Source organism: Somniosus microcephalus, chromosome 8 (assembly GCF_052327205.1).
Source record: "Somniosus microcephalus isolate GS21.2 chromosome 8, FLI_Smic_1.0, whole genome shotgun sequence".
NCBI lineage: Eukaryota > Metazoa > Chordata > Chondrichthyes > Squaliformes > Somniosidae > Somniosus > Somniosus microcephalus.
In genome coordinates this window covers 69,026,687-69,042,824 of record NC_140994.1, presented here as the reverse complement: position 1 = coordinate 69,042,824, position 16,138 = coordinate 69,026,687, and the positions used below count along the sequence as shown (strand labels likewise).

The 16,138-nt window shown below is 45.8% G+C and overlaps 1 pseudogene; it reads right to left on the bottom strand.

Annotated features, from left to right (window-relative positions):
* Window positions 1–4,502: 4,502 nt before the first annotated feature.
* Window positions 4,503–9,569, bottom strand: LOC147113613 (interferon-induced protein with tetratricopeptide repeats 5 pseudogene; annotated as a pseudogene).
* Window positions 9,570–16,138: the final 6,569 nt, after the last annotated feature.

Here is a 16,138-nt window from a genome sequence, read left to right as displayed (position 1 = left end):
CGGGGACAAGGGTTATCCACTCTGCACCTGGCTGATGACAGCATTCCGTAACCCCAACACCCTTGCCGAGCTGCGGTATAATGAGAGCCATATTATCACCAGGAACATAATTGAGCAGATGATGGGCATGCTGAAGCAATGGTTCCGCTGTCTGGACCACTCAGGAGGAATCCTGCAGTACTCTCCTGAACGAGTCTCCCTCTTCATAGTTGTGTGCTGCATGCTTCACAACCTGGCAATCCTGAGGACCCAGCCAATGCCACCAGAGATTGGTGCACCACCTGAGGAGGAGGAGGAGGAGGAAGAGGAGGAGGAGGATGAGGAGGATGAGGAGGAGGCGCACAATGTTGCCAGTTCAACGGCTGTCCGTGAGCGGCTGTTTCTAGGCCCTTACTCAGAAGATGGCTTCTGGCAGGGAGAACATCATGGGAACCAACCCGCACCCACTATTGCTGACCAAAGCTGGAATGATTCCAAAGACCAAAAATGTAAATTAATCAATACAAAAGCTTTTTTATTTAACAAACTCTGTGTGTGTCATTTATTCAGGACAAACAATCAGAAACCAACACAACAAATCATGAACTAAAAGAACTCGTTCCCACAACATGGAGATAAACGGCAAAACAGTAAACAAATGTAATCACACAAACCTCGACCTTTACCACAAACATTCCCACCATTTCTTTAGACCTCCTACTGTTTGCCCTTCGAGGGTGATCTCCATCCCCTGTGCACTCCCCCCCTTCCCACCCTACTGATCCTCCATTATGGGGCCCCTACTGATCCTCCATTATGGGGCCCCAGTGGCTGCAGCAAGGCTGGTGGAAGGCTGCTGAGCCTGGGATCCAGAGACTGCAGATGCCCTCGACCAGCTCTGGGCCTGGAAGGCCTGGCTGCAGTCTGCACCAACTCTGCATGGGCGGCAACAGTCTGGGCTGGCTGTGTTGCAGGCCGTGGCAAGTGCAATGGGGAAGTGCCAGTGGTGGCAGCAGGATTGCTGTCATCCTGAGAGAGGACAGCACCTTCCTGCTCAACTGACACACTGGCACTCCCACGGGGCATTACCTCAGCATCCGGAGCAATTTACTCGAGCACAGATTGCTGGCCTGCTGTGGCACCGTGCGAGCCCCAGGGCAATGTGGCTGACCCAGCGAGGATGGCAGCAGTCAGTGCTTGCGTGACATCAATCTGAGACTGCATGAGAGCAGTCTGAGACTGGATGGCACCAGCCAATGACTGAATTGCAGCACGAAGCCATTGTGTTGCGTCGGCCTGTGCTGCAGCGGACTGCTCCACACTCCTAGCCATTCCATCCATGCTTTCGGGCACCCTTGCCATTGCACCCATGAGCTCAGTGTGCATGCTCAAGGCCTGGCTATTAATGGTCACTATGGCGAGGTCCTCATCTGAGTACCGTGCAGCAGGATTCACTTGCCTACTCACCCTCTGGGGAGCGGGCCCCCGAGCTTCCCTTCCCTCATGGTGTTGCTGCAGCTCATTGGGTCCAGGAGCTTCACCCTTATCAGACCCTGCCCCCCTGCTCCTCTCCAGATAAGGTGTCGTCCCAGTGTTGGAATGGGCTCCCTCAGGAGACGCAGATGGTGAGGCTCCGGCTTCCTTTTACTCCTCGCCTGGGGCGTCGCTGCCACTGGTAGTTTGAGGGACAGGCTGGTCAGCTGGTGGTTCACTATCTGAAAGCAGGGAGGTACAAGAGTGGCTTTAGCTCGACCTCTCCTGCGGCCACGGCACCTATGACTTGGCTGGCAATGCGCCTCCAAATCGGTGAGGGTGCGTAGGTCAGCCGGTCCTCCTCCCGTGCATTGCTGCTGCTGCCTGTTATGAGAGAGCTTGGCCTGCAAGAAAAAGGATGGCGTCTGAGTGAACATGCAGCCATGTGCTTCCCTGATGCGCCGCCCATAGTTGAGTAGCCCTTAATGAATGCAAGGTTAGGAATGTACGTGTGTGTTTTACGAGATGGCCATAGGTCTTGGATGTGTGTTGGGAATTTGGGGTTTATAAACCCTCTGGGCACAGAGTGAAGTTGAGATGGAGGGATGTAGAGGTATTGAAAAGCAGCCACTCACCCTCACCACCCGAGTGAGGTCGTTGAACTTCTTACGACTTTGGGTGTGGGTCCTCAGCACCAGGTTCCTCGAGGAGACGTGCTGAGTCAGCTCCCTCCAGACTCTTCTGTATTCATGGGGCAATGGCCTCCTGACACTCTGTGGGTAGAGCAGTGCCCGTCGCCGCTGCACAGCGCCAACAAGAGCCACCAATGCCTGGTCGCTGAAGCACTGAGCTCTTTCCCTGGGCCTATCCATTAGTGGTTCCAGCACAATTGCTTTTGAGGTCTCTCCAGGCCGAGATTCAAGGCTGCAATGAGTAGAGTATGGCTGGCCAGCAACATGGACCCTCCCCTTTAAGAACTGGCCGGCGCCAGTCTGTCTGTGTTCCTTTGCTAACTGACATCACCTGAGCTTCACCAGTGCTCTGAGGTAGCGCCTCGCTCCTCAACGATAGCACCTTAAGAGAGGTGTGTGGCGCCTGATTTAGCTCTCAAATCACCTCCAGGGGCAATAGAGGCCAATTTTGCAGTCGGAGGAAATAAATAGCGCCAAGCGCTAAACTTTGCACCCGGCCGATAATAACGCCCCAAACGGGGCGATACCGAATTTCTCCCCCAATGTTCCTTACAGAGCTGGTACAGTTCATCAACTCTAATTATGGACTATGAGCGACACTGTCAGCATTAGCACAGATCAATGACACAAATAAAATCATAGCTACAGTTTCTTTTATTGGTTATTTTAACACTCAGGGCTAAAAATTGGGTGTAGCCGCTTTTGGGGTGCTAGTCCTGGTGAAGTGCAAAGCTTAGCGCCAGGCGGGATTTAGCGCTACCTGGCGCGATATTGGGTCGTTGCGCCCCTGAGGGTGATTGCGGCGCTAAATCAGGCGCTGCACGAGACTCCTAAGGCGCTAACCCGGCGGCGTAACCCAATTTCACGGCAGCGGGGCACAGCGATGGTGCTGTCAATAATCACTTTCCCTGAGACACACTGGCGCCGGCCAGCTCTTAAAGGGGCAGGTCAATTGACATCACCAGACACACTCACTGCCTTGTAGGCCTTCAAAGCGATGGGAGCCTACCTGTGGGGCACCAGCCTAGCAAGACATGGAAAGGGTGAGGCAGAGGGCGGAATGCCTCACTGATGGGGCATTGGATGCTTGGGTTGGCGCAGTGGAATCAAGGCCAAGGAAGATGGTCAGAATGTGATTTATGTTTTGGACAGTCTCCCGGGTGTGAGAGTCAGTTATGTGTCAGTGTATTAGTTTTGCTTTCTGTTGCCATAGCTTTCTCATGTTTGAAGGAACCACATTTTGTGTAATGAAACACTTTCTTCATTTACAATGGCCATGCCTGCTATTTACATGCATCTTGCCCTTCACAGGCTTGGGGGTATCAGACCGGTTCCATTCCTGTTCTTGGAATGGCAGCAAGCATTCCGTGAGAGGGGCCTAGAAGCTACTTCTGATCAGCCACTGACGCGCAGCCTGAGAAGAGCCGCTCGCGTAGAAGTTCAGGCCAGCAGTCATCTTCTCAGCCACCGACAGAGATGTCCTGCAACTTATCTGAGGCTGCAGATCTGGCTGAAGCAGCTGGCACAGCTCAGTCACCACCTCCTTTCTAAATCGCAGCCTTCTGACACACTGCTCCTCCGGCATGTTCATGTAGGAAAACTGCTGTCAGAAAACCCTGCCAGCGTAAGGTCTGCTGTGGCGATGTCTGTTGGCCCTCCTCCGTTTGGCCATGCCCGCCCCCCTCTCCCAGCGTCTCAGTGCCCTTTCCAGATGATTCAGCAGCAGGACGTTCCCCTCCAATGCAGCCCCCATAATAAGTGCCCACAGGAAGGTTCCCCATTGTCAAGGCTCACCAACAGCAAGGTGATGGTCAGAAGGCTGAAGATCGTCTGCCTGCGCTAGCTCAGTGGTCAAATGGCTCTCAGTGTGCAGCTCAGCAACTCTTTGTAGCTCTCGAGGAAGTTGTGCTCCAAAAATGGCTGCCGCTTTTAAACCACACCAGTCCCCTTTAAATAATGCTCCTCCAGCCCGAGAGTGACTTGGTAAGGTCCAGGTAAGCTGTCACTATTAGCACCAGGCACTACGGAGGGTGGCGCCACTGAATTTCCAGTCCGGGGCGCCCAAAAGGCGTTGCACACTCAAATGACGTCATAATCAGCCTGCGCCCATAAGCGGGCGCTAAGATTTAGCGCCAGCCCTAAATGCATGCTCAATATGGGGCGAGGCGCTAGGCGCCTTGCGCTCGCCTGGAAATTGGCTAGCACCCCACTTCTCGGCCTCTTTAGGCGTTAATCAGTGACGCTAACAACCAAATTAATCCCCCTCAGCCTCTGATAGTACAGCAAATTAACATTTGTGAGACCTTAATGATCTCTCAGAGTTCTTGGACAAGACACCAATAGGCAGCAGTCAGTATGTTTGAGCAATAGATCAAGATTTATTAAGCTTACAGTGTAATATACTTAACAATAGGCGATAGTTTTAATGAATAGCTCGCAGCCCTTGGTCTCTGGAACCTCTCGGACACAGATGACGTCATCTTAAGTCTGTTCCTTTGATCTCGCAGTAAGTCTGTGTGAAGTTTTTTTCGAGTATCAAGGTTTTAACCCATTTCTTATCAAAAGTTGGTTTGGCCAGTGTCCATATATGGTCTTTAACAAAATCACCTTCTTTAATTGGTCAAAATACCACTGTCACTCAGACTAAGGCTAACATCTTGGCCACTCCCTTTTCCAGTACTTTTCCACAACCCTATCCTGCTGTCTTGTTATCTTGTTTGTCGTGTTTCACCCCATTGGAATTCACTTTATCTCTTTCATTTCTGCCTCTCCTGGTACAAGCGGTACAAGGCCTCTCTCTACCTAGGGCCCATATCAGCGCTGTCTCCCTAGGCTTGACGGTATCCAGACTGTCTTACTTTAATCTACCAGATAAATACCTTAACTCCCATGATCTCTCTCATTTTATGTCCTTATACTAATTATCTTTGCAATCAGTTTTGTTAAGCGAACTCTAATTTCTACTTAGTGTTAGGATATGTCATTTAACAATTTAACCTTCACTCGCAGCCTGTGGCTGTTTGTTATCAAAGCTTAGTCAAAACTGCTTTAGACTGTCTTTGCAGCTGCATTCTGAACGAGCTTTAGCATTTTAGTTACCCAGGAATAATTATGGGTAATATTAGTTGGTCAATGGCTACACTTGAATTTATACATTTATGATTTTCGTTTACTAAATATCTCTAAATATCAGCATTACGTACACATTTCTCATTGGAAAAGCTGTATCTGCAGCTACAAAGCTTTATTATTAAGCGGGTGGTTCATTACAGAGAGAAAGAGAAAATAATCTTTATTCAGGCATTATACTGGCCATCACGTATAGTGCGCAAATCGGTGGGGACTGTACTCACAAATATTTATGCGTTTACAAAGAAAAGGCTGCTTGGAATGAAAGTACTAACAGTCTATATTAAACAAGTTAAGTCAGATGTGTATCCTGCCAAACTTGTCCATAGATCAGCGAGCATCAGTGCATCTTTCAAACACTGGGGTAGAGTATTCGCTAATTTGCGTTAGTTTTATCCGTACAATCCGAGTGAAATCAGCCGAACCAGCGCAAAAGATCACGGAAATTCGGGCATGATTTACGTCAAGTGTAAATCGAGTTTTCTGTGATCTTTAACGCTGGTTTAAAAATCATTCCACCCGAAGCCGGCCCCGCCCCCAAAACTGGCCACGCCCCCAGATCAGAATCCCAAGGATGGCGAGTTTCCGCTGATTGCTCCTGTTTGTGGCCGTTCGAGGAAGGTTTTCAAATTGAGCTCGTTTTCTTAGGCACCCAGGCAGTAGTGGGCACGATTTAAAAGTTTTACATATTAAATATTTTAATTTACTTACAAACTGACAACTATGAAACTAATAAATGGTTCAGTATGGCTTTTTAAAGTGATTTTCAGTCATTTTACATCAGGTTTCTCACCGGTGAAATGCTGGACACTTCTATTAAAGAATGTTTATTTTTTTGTGGCAAATCTATTTTCAGCTGTATTAATAAAACGGCACCAGGTTATCACTCTTAAATACAACAATGAATATTTTTTAATTGAAATAAAAATAACTGGTTACATTTTATTACACTGATCGCTTGGACTGGTTCATTGAAGATTTTTTGTTTGTGATTATGCAAATACATTCTAGCGGAAGCTTGAACTGTAACCTATCTAGTGCAATTTCAAGCACAATTTGCGCCTATGTTCCCGATTGCGCCCGAAGCAGAAACTCTACCCCGCTGTGTGTAGTTTCAGCTGGGAAAGTCAGCGTTGACCTAGATAGAAAGGCGTAATTCACAAAGAGCACTTAGATATTCTTCATTGTCATGATCAAACTCCAAGGCCTTTTCAAAGCACTCAATAGCTTCACACTTCTCCCCGTCCAGCTGGTGCAGTAACCCAAGAACACCAAAGGCCTTGCTGTCTCTGGAATTCCTGTCAATTTGTTTTGTTGCAATCTTTCTCAAGTTTGAGTGACACAATTCCCAAGCTTTTGTGCCACGTTGGATTTTAAGTCCTTCCAGAAAATGGGTGATGGCCTTTGATTCAGATCTTTTGTGATACAGTTCAAATAACCCAGCCTGCAAATATACTGCCTGCTTATTATCAGGACGATTATCCTCTAATTGCAGTAGATTGCTGTAGATCTCCTCTGCTTTGAGATATTCTCCATTTACTGAACAGATTCGTGCAAAATCCAATTGTGCAAAAATAAATGATGGCTTCAGTTCAAATGCCTTTTCAAAATAGTACTTGCATAGTTTGATCAACTCCGCTTTCTGTTGAAAAGCAGGATTGCGAGGATTTTTGCTGCCAGGATATTTGATCAGTTGAAATAGTTTGTTTCTGTAACACAGACCTATTTGGTGGTGTAAGTAGGTAGAGTTTGGGCTAATTTCTAATGCTTTCTTCAACAGCTCCAAAGCTTCTTTCACATCTCCTTCTCTTCTCAAAAATTTTGCTGCATAACGAGTTACATATGGAAGATCAGGAGACTTCTGCAATGCTTGTTCAACTAATTTGAGAGCTTCCTCCTTTTGATTGAACTCTTGTAATTTTAGAGCCAACAGCACCATGGCTACAGAGTCATCTGGATCAAGCTCCAGCACACGTCGCCACTGCTTCATTGATTGACTGGGTTCACAGCTCTCTGGGGTACAAGAGTCTCCTTCCAGGCGAAACAGAGCAATCGCATAACCAGCATTCCATTCAGTGTCATCAGTTTCTTCCTCCAGAGCTTTCTCAAAACATTCCTTTGCCTCGTCATAATATTTCCTAGAAGATTTCAACAGTGACCAACCTTTCTCCCCGTATACTTCAGGTATCAGTGCTGTATACCGAGAGCCATTAGTAAATGGTTTACAGAACATCTCCAGCTTGTCGAGGTAGGACTGGGCCTCTGTCAGTTGTCCCATGTGATAATATACCCAGGCATAGTTTCCATAGGTGATGATGCTTCTTCTTTCAAATTCATGTTCATGATTCTCCCTCAGAAACTTTGCAGCTTCCTTTAAGTTTTGAATTGCCTCTTCACAGTTGCCTTGCAGACAGTTTACAAAAGCAAGATGGTTGTAAGACATGGCTTGATATTTCACACCAGCCTGTATTGAATCTTGCATTCTTTGCTTCATATTATCCAAGTCAATGTTTTCTTTCTGTGGGCCCCACGTGAAGTGACATTGAAGCTGATCGAGCTTCTCTTTCAACAAATCCTTCTGTACATTGCTGCAAGAGAACAAAATTCATCAAAATTCATCTCAGCCTAGTTGCGTCACGCCCTCCCCTCCATCTGGTTTCTTTAACTAAGGTCTGCTCCTGTCTCCTGGACCCATTGACCATGAAGACTCTGGTCACACAATGATGACGTCTGCAAACAGCACTGTAAAAGGAAAGGGTATGACTGCAAAATCTCAGCTGTACTTGCACTTATCTACTTCATGCTGGCTGATGTACTAGCTCCTGGCCATTTTGTCTTCTCACCCAATGCACAGCAACACCTCAACCACCCCACTCCCAATGATATGAACAGGAGCATTGGTTGAAGTACTCAGTCTGTCTGTTGGTTGGCCCATTACACCTCCTTCTCATTCTTGTATTCCATTCTGAAATGGGAGCCCCTCAATGCAATGCCTAGTGCTAATTCTAAAACACTCTCTCTCTCATGTTAACAGTCTCATTAACTCTCTACTAAACAGGATCATCAACCTGGTCTTCTACAGGTCCCCTGCTGGCTGTTAACCAGATCATTCCCCACTCCTACATGCAGAAGGAGAACCTATCCTTAAAGCAGAAAAGAAGGCCCATCACAAAGGTATCCTCAGCATTCTGAAAGACTGTGTTTCTTGAACTGACTCTTATCCTGCTAAAAACCTTCCACCGTGCCACCCTCCAGGTGAGGTGTTAAACCAAGGCAACATCTGCCTGTTCCAGTGGTTCAGGTGGATGCTAAAGATTCTATCGCACTATTTGAAGAAAAGCAGGGAGTTGTACTTTCCAACATCACCTGATCGGTCCCCGCTTCAGCACATCTGCTGCTGAAAACCTCATCCCTGCATTTTCACCGGACTTGATTACTCCAATGCTTTCCTGGCTGGATTCCCATCCTCTACCCTTCATAAACGTCAACTCATCTAAAACTCTGTTGGCTGCACCTAGACCTGCTCACCCATCCTTGTGTTCACTGACCTACATTGGGTCCCAGTCCACCAATATCACAAATTTAAAAGTCTCATCCTGGTGTACAAATTCCTTTCACCCCTCCCTATGTCCATAAACTCCTTCAGTTCTACAATCCTCCGCGAATTCTGCGTTCCTCTAACTCTGGCTCCTGTCCATCCTCCAGCTCATCCACCAATAGCGGCCATGCCATCAGCCCAGACAGCCTGAAACTGTGGAATTCCTTCGCTAAAACGCTCCAGTTCACTCTCCTCCTTTAAGACTCTCCTTAAAACCTACCTCTTTGACTAAGGTTTTTCTCACCCCTCTAAGTATCTCCTTCTTTGCCTCGGCATCAATTGTTGTCTGATTACGCTGCTGTGAAGTGCCCTGGGACGTTTTACTACATTAGAGGTGCTATGTATATGCAAGTTGTTGTTGTCATGCAAACTGAATTGTCACATTTCCCTACAAAACAGCAGCGACTGCACTTCAAAATAATTCACTGAATGTGAAGCACTTTGGGACATTTCTGAGTGGTGTGATAAGGTGTTCTATCAATGCAAATTCTCTCTTGCTTTCTTCCTGTTAAATTTGTGTCGATACACTTCATCTCCCAGCTATCCCAGCTCATTCTTGCACTCTACTCCACCTGCCTCTTGTTCATGTTGGCACTCGTCTCCCTTCCCCCCTCAATCCAAGCTGTCATTCTTACCCCTGCCCCAGTTCATGGTGACTTTCCCCCCTTTGCTGCTCAGTTCAAACTGGTACGCCTGTCCTTTTCCCCCAGTTCATGTGAGCACTCTTCTCTCCCGCCCCCCCCATTCTCAATTTAAGTAAGCACTTTTCCTGCTCCTACCCACTTTAAGCTGGCACTCTCCCCCTGCATTTCATGCCAGCTTCTTCCCCCATCCCAGTTCATGCTGTACTCTCCCTTTGCTTTATAGTTCAGCTTGCTTTAATTTGGATATATGAAAGTTCTGAAAATCACTGTTTTACATTAGTAGATCCCTTCTATGGAGGACAAAGTAAAACCTTCTCTCTTCAAAGTCTACACATGGCCTGAGGGCACTTACAGCATACGTGTTTCTAAGAACATAAGAAATAAGAGCAGGAGTCGGCCACACGGCCCCTCCAGCCTGCTCCGCCATTCAATAAGATCATGGCTGATCATCGACCTCAACTCCACTTTCCCACCCGATCTCCATATCCCTTGATTCCCCATGAGTCCAAAAATCTATCTATGTCAGATTTGAATATACTCAAAGACTCAGCATGCGCAGCCCTCTGGGGCAGAGAATTCCAAAGATTCACAACCCACTGAGTGAAGAAATTCCTCCTCATCTCAGTCTTAAATGGCCGACCCCTTATCCTGAGACTATGACCCCTAGTTCTAGACACTCCAGCCAGGGGAAACAACCTCTCAGCATCTACCCTGTCAATCTCCTTCAGAATCATGTGTTTCAATGAGATCAACTCTCATTCTTCTAAATTCCAGAGTATAGGCCCATTCTACACAATCTTTCATCACAGGACAGCCCTCTCATCCCAGGAATCAATCTAGTGAACCTTTGTTGCACCGTATCTAAGGCAAGTATATCCTTCCTTAGATAAGGAGACCAGAACTGTGCACAGTACTCCAGGTGTGGTCTCACCAAGGCCTTGTACAATTGTAGCAAGACTTCCTTACTCTTATACTCCAACCCCCTTGCAATAAAGGCCAAAAAGCCAGTTGCCTTCCTTATTGCTTGCTGCACCTGCATGCTAGCTTACTGTGTTTCTTGCATGGGGACACCAAAATCTCTCTGAACACCAACATTTGAAAGTTTCTCACCATTTAAAAAGTATTCTGATTTTTTATTCTTCCTACCGAAGTGAATAACCTCACATTTCCCTACATTATACACCATCTGCCACCTTACTGCCCACTCACATAGTCTATCTATATCCCTTTGCATAACCTTTGTGTTCTCCTCACAGCTTACTGTCCCACCTTGCTTTGTATCATCAGCAAACTTGGATACATTACACTCGGTCCCTTCATCTAGGTCATTAATATAGATTGTAAATAACTGAGGCCCCAACACTGATCCTTGCGGCACCCCACTAGTTACAGCTATGAACCTGAAAAAGCTCAGTTTATCCCTACTCTCTGTTTTCTGTCCGTTAACCAATCCTCTATCCATGCTATTATATTACCCCCAACCCTGTGAGCCCTAATCTTGTTTAATAACCTTTTATGCGGCACCTTATCGAATGCCTTTTGGAAATCCAAATATACTACATCCACTGATTCCCCTTTATCTACCCTGCTTGTTGCATCCTCAATAAACGCTAATAAATTTGTCAAACACGATTTCCCTTTCATAAAACCATGTTGACTCTGCCTAATCATGTTATGATTTTCTAAGTGCCCTGATACCACTTCCTTAACAATGGATTGCAGTATTTTCCCGACAACTGATGTCAGGCTAACTGGCCTGCAGTTCCCTTTTTTTTCTCTCCCTCCTTTCTTGGATAGCGGTGTTACATTTGCGACCTTCCGATCCGCTGGGACCATTCTAGAATCTAGGGAATCTATGACAGTGTAAAATTCAAGTTTAACTTTGTACCTGATACAAATTCTGAGTGGAAACTAATTTTAATTTTAATTTGAATTATTACCAAATATAATACTGTGAACAGAACAAACTTTTGCCTCCTATCCTCTGACTATCACCAGTCTTGGTGCAGCAGTATACCCTTATCGGTATGTCTCACTGTGAACAGATAATCCCAGCTCTCTGCATTTCAACTGCTTTGTAATGTATGCTACTTTATTGCTGAAAACAAGCTCGTTGTTCAATAGTCTACATGTAAATTTAAATACAGGAGGAATTCCAATGATCTTTACCTCATCATGCTGATCGGATGGAAAATGCGTTGAATTCCTTCTGCAGCTTCAACTGTACTTCCAAAGGTGAGTTGATCGAGAAGAGTGTTTGGTGTGTTGTTTTCCAGCTCATTTATACTGTCCAGTCTTCAATTGCTATGAATCATTTCCTGACTGTGATTAGAAACTAAACCTGGAAAATGAAACGAAGATCCAACGGGGATTATTTTGGCCAAAGGATGAAAACAGGTGCTAAATGGGTGCCGTGCTAGTAAGACACGCCTGTTTGAAAGTCCAGCTTTAGCACGCAATTTTGTTCCTAATTGGTGATAACGATAATTTGAACTTGCCTGGAGGTGCTAAGCAGACACCTGGGGCTAAAAATTCGATTGTGTAGCACCTGTTGTTTGGGCGCTACGGGTGCCTCTTTGGGTCAAAAATGGTGTCTGAGCCGCGCTCGCACAATTCTGGTGCGGGCCGCGCTGGATGCCATCTTTCTGAGGGCATTAGCGTCGGCGCTGGGAGCGGTGCCAGAGTATGTAGAATAGGCAGATCGTGAGTTCAATCAGTGGGCAATGCTGATTTGATGCCAATGCTGCCATTTTCATCCTCAATGATGCAGGTAATGCCCTGTGTTACCCTCGCACAGCTGAACAGGGTTCAGCAGCTGCATGGACCCCCTACCAGTGATACTTAAAGAGATCATCAACCACTCTCAGGTCAGTTATTGATTCATTTCTACTGGCTCTGTGTAAATTTGTGGAAGTGTTTGGAGCTTTTTAGAGATGTTTAAAGTTGGTGAGGTGACAGGGAGTGGTGCTGCAAGTGGAGAGGGCCTTGGTTCTGAATTCAAGGGTTCTAGTCAGACCACTTGCTCCCAGTCATGGCTGCTCTAGTTGTCATCTCCCTTGGGCTGCAACATGACAGGGAGATGGAGCAGAGGCAGCGAAGAAGAGGACAATCTGTTCGCAGAGGGAGGAGGAAGAGGCGCGGGAGAAGGTCTCTCAGCAGGAGGCATTAACCACCAAGGGTCTTCCGAGAACAATTCTGTTACCTGAACCTGAGCCAGGAGCAGTGTGTGAGGCACCTGCGCTTTATGAAGGAGGTGCTCACTGAACTCTGACACCTCTTGCAACCAGACCTGCAGCCTCACACCAGAGCAAGGACAACATTGACAGTGGCTGAGAAGGCAACTGTGGCCCTACGTTTTTCGCAGCAGGATCCTTCCAGCCTGGAGCAGGTGACATCTGTAACATCTCCCAGTTCGCTGTCCACTGCTGCATAAGAGAGGTGACAAACGCTCTTTATGCCAGGAGAGGCGACTTCATTGTCTTCTCTCTGATTAGAGAGAAGCAGGCAGAGCGTGCACGTGGCTTTGTCAGGATAACAGACTTCCCCATGGTGCAGGGTGTCATCGACTGCATGCACGTGGCTTTACGGGTGCCACACCAAAGGCTGAGATGTACCACAACTGTAAAGGTCACCACTTGCTGAATGTGCAGTTGGTGTGTGACCATGCTCAGCACATCATGATGCTGAATGCCCGGTATCCTTGCAGCAGTCATGATGCTTTCATTCTGCACCAGTCCACTGTTCACTCAGTTTTGGAAACTAATGGATATTAGTTTCATTTTCCAGGTTATGTTTCTAATCACATTCAGGAAATGATTTGCAGCAATCAATGACTGGACAGTGTAAGTGAGCTGCAAAACAACCCACCAAATCACAAACCAGAGGGTGGCTAATGGGCGACAAGGTCTATCCGCTGAACATTTGGCTCATGACTCCGCTCCGCAACCCAACTACACATGGGTAGCATGTGTACAATTAGAGCCATGCTGCGATACAGAATCGGATAGAGCAGACCATTTGTGTCCTTAAACAAGGCTTCTGCTGCCCTGCAGAGCCCACTCGAATGTGTCTCAAGATTCGTCGTGGTGTTGTATGTTCCACAACCTCGCCATCATGAGAGCACAGCCCTTGGCACCAGGTATAAGGCAACCAGCTGAGGAGGGGGAGGAGGACGAATCAGAAGAGGAGGAGGAGGAAGAGGAGGGGGAAGTGGAAGAGGAGGAAGCGGAAGGAAGGAGGCAACCCAGACATCCCCTTTCTGCCCACACTATCCATGATCGATTCATGTGTCTATGGTACCAGTGAACGCAACCCCAATTCCTCATTCAACAATAGTCCCACTCCTTACCTCCCTCTGTTACTGACCATCACAGCATTCACTTGGCCACAATGAGGAAATAAAAGCCCCCACAAAAGAAATATTCCAATCCAACTTTATCTATCAATCCGTCCAATATAACCAAATAAAGTCAACTAATCACCCTTGTGCATTCCCTTAGTCCCTGTCTTCCCTCTGCCTTAGCCTGTCCTAGTGCTCCTACGCAGTGCTACCCCAGTGGCTGCAGTATGACTGATGGAAGGCTGCTGACATTCAGTGGGGGAAACTGCAGAAGGCCTTGCATGACAAAGTGAAGGGTTAATTACAGTCCTAGCCCTTTTGGGCTATTCCAGATCAGGCGTATTCCCCAGACGTTCACTCTCAACTTAAGTTAGAGATAGCCGAATTCCATAAGACGCTTAAATGGGTCTAAAGGTTCAGGCTATCTCTCCCTAAAGGAAAGGAATGACTAAAGATGTTACCATCCTCCAGATAGTACTTTTAATAAGTTGAACTAGACTGTAACCTTCCGGATATTAAAAGGGTCTGGAATACCCCCCAGATTTCTGCAACTCCTTACAAAAGAGTGTACAGAATTTGTGGGTTCGCGAGTCTATACAGATTCACTCTTTGAGTCAATTCTAGAAATATATAGTTTTATTTAAGAGCCGACATTCAATTAACATCTGTTGAATCAGTCGCAACATTAACAATTCAAAGTACAATTAGCTTACATTTCTTATTTCTCAGAGATCCTTATTCTCAAATCTTTACTTTGTTATATTTCTTATTTCTTATTTCTAACTCCAGAACATCGTTACATTTCTTATTTCTTATTTCTAAATCCTTACATTTCTTATTTTTTATTTCTAAATCCAGAACATCGTTACATTTCTTATTTCTTATTTCTAAATCCAGAACATCCACCAAAAATCAATACTTTAACTTCCCGAGACTAATAGTTAAAAACTTACAGAGATGCCTCTGGAAAGTTGAGAAACGCCCTGCCCGTTCAGCGTGTTCTGACGTTCTGCTAAAAAGGTCTTATTTTTATACCCTTTTGGCATTGGTTTCTTCTATGATGTTCTCTGTTGATGTTAGTTAATTGTCTTAATCAATACCTCTGTTTGAATGCTTTCTATTTTACTATCAATTCAACTATTACATGCATAATTATTTCTCTAATTTTAGGTGTTCCAAAAACCATCATAAAAACAATGACAGCTATGGTTTCTGTTTGATATCATTCTTAGCGAAGATTCTTCATTCAATTCTTAATTTTGGCTTAACTGCTTTTTTGCAGACATGTGTCTTTCCTTATTCTCCATGTTCAATATAAACACACAACACCAGGTTATAGTCCAACAGCTTTATTTGAAATCACAAGCTTTCGGAGCGCTGCTCCTTCTTCAGGTGAAGTGGAGAAATGCATAAAGACACAATGCAGTTGCTTGGTGTCTCTATTGAAGTTATATCTTCAAAGTCTTGTTGGTATGGTTTTTACTATATCTAAATTAAAGACACTTCAACTGAATTTTTCATGCATTTCTAGCTATCTCAATTGGTTGCATATTTAATCTTATGGTTCCTGCTTTCTAAGTTTAACATAAAACTATTTGACCAGCAGATGTTTCTTTTCTTGATGTCATGTTTCAAATGCACATGCCTCTTTTAATGTTAGTATTTCTGTTTCAACGTGTTAGTTTGTAACACCTTAAACTGGGCCTTCTCATGGTGTTCGTTGCAAACCATAGACCTTTTGGAACCACCAATGGTTTGCTTCAATCTTTCATTGTTTTAGAATATTTAACTAATTCCCATTTCAAAGCTTGTTTACAGCTTTGTTATCAACTGATCTTTTCTCAGAAGCCTGAATTCTGTTTACAGCCTTATCTGCTGAGACTTGTGTCTTTTAAACCCAGTATGTCTTTTATTAATAATATCAGAATTCTGTTCATGGTATCGTGTATTTCTCTGAATCATGGCTATTCCTTCACAAAAGGCCCGACTGCGGAGGGCACCACTTCAGCATGGGCAGCAGCAGTCTGGGCTGGCTGGCTGACAGGCAGCAGCAAGGCCACTGGTGGAGTGGCAGGGGTGGGAGGATGAATGCTGTCACCCTGAGAGAGGACATCAGGTTCTTGCTCCACGGAGCCACTGCCACTCCCCCGGGACGGAGTCTCAGCATTCCTAGCCATCTGTTGGAGGACAGATTGCTGGACTGCTGTGACACTCTGCAAGCCCCTTTCAACACTGGTAAACCCAGCCACAATGGCAGCAGTCTGAGCTTGCATGACTTCAGTCT